The sequence below is a fragment of the Topomyia yanbarensis genome, chromosome 3 (assembly GCF_030247195.1).
Source record: "Topomyia yanbarensis strain Yona2022 chromosome 3, ASM3024719v1, whole genome shotgun sequence".
Lineage (NCBI taxonomy): Eukaryota > Metazoa > Arthropoda > Insecta > Diptera > Culicidae > Topomyia > Topomyia yanbarensis.
Genome location: NC_080672.1, coordinates 313,111,743 through 313,113,126, shown reverse-complemented (window position 1 = coordinate 313,113,126; position 1,384 = coordinate 313,111,743).

Here is a 1,384-nt window from a genome sequence, read left to right as displayed (position 1 = left end):
GTTCATCTGTTTTCCCAGCACCGATAGTGCTCGATGATCAACACAATCATAGATGGAAATGCGATGGCGCAGGCATGATTCAACCCAATTACGGAAACATAAACGATATGACGCCTTCTAAAAGTATAACGAATGAAGAAAATAAAAAGAATATAAAAAATGCGCAGGGCCTATTTTGACCCTATTAGGTTCCTTACTGACACAATTATGCTGTTTTCGGTTTTAGAATCGAGTCGCCCTAGGTTCGCTCTAATGTTTACAGTTTCCATACAAAAGTGACAGCTCCGAGCGAACCTAGAGCAACTCTGATCTAAAAACGAAATCAGCATTAACCTCACTTTTCTTGATAGTTCAGTACTGTTTACATGGACTTAGAAAAAAATTGTAAATGCTCGAAGTTAATCGCAAAGAAAAGTCCAAAACACGCGAACTGGCACAAATGAACTGAGTGTTCATTTTTGACAGTTTGCTTGTACTGTTTACATGGACTTAGAAACATTCTTTGCAATTTACTTCGGGCGAATCTAGTCGTCCACAAAATTTTTCTAATTCCTTGTAAACAGTATTAGTGAACTGTCAAGAAAAGTGAGGTTAATTGTGTCAGTAAAGAACATAATTCAATTAGGAAGGACTATTTCGTTAATTACTGACCAAAACACGACATAATGCGAGCACACATCTTTACTTCGTTCCTGAGAAGCTATTACAACAACAAAATTGGCATGAGAATTGGGAAACACTCGTGTTAAAGCAGCTGAGCAAAAATATGGATCGACTACCTCAATTATCACCTTACCATTTTGAGCTGATGCACAGAATAGATATTACAGATGTTACTCCCAACGGATTGAAATAAGTAGGATGACACTGAAAATAAGATGAACATGAGCCTACCACCCTAAATGTTCCAGCAAATTTCCCGAAATATGGCATGGAATACTCCAGTGAGGATGAGTATATGAAAAGACGGAGTTTGTCAAGTTCCGCCTTTTCTGTGGGTATGGAACTGGTGTTTGTAACGATGCGCGTGATGATTATTTTGTTCATTACTTCTGCCCACTCTATTGAGTCGTCACATTATAAGGTTGTGCACCTTTAAATGGCATTCGTTATGGACTTTGGTGTGCTTCCTAATGCCGTCATGCAATCAAATATATGTTTAATGATGAAATATGTACTCTGTAACTATTGACTATTTCTTTATTCAATTTAATTTTAGTTTCTACAAACAACTTTAAAAAAACAAATCACCAGACACATCTATTTCATGCTTTAAGGTTCAAATGAGAAAGCTTGGAAAAGTGGACATCACGGAAGACAAAAATTTCATTTTTCCTAAAACAGTTGGAAAAATCTTCATGAAAATCAATCAATAGTACTCCAC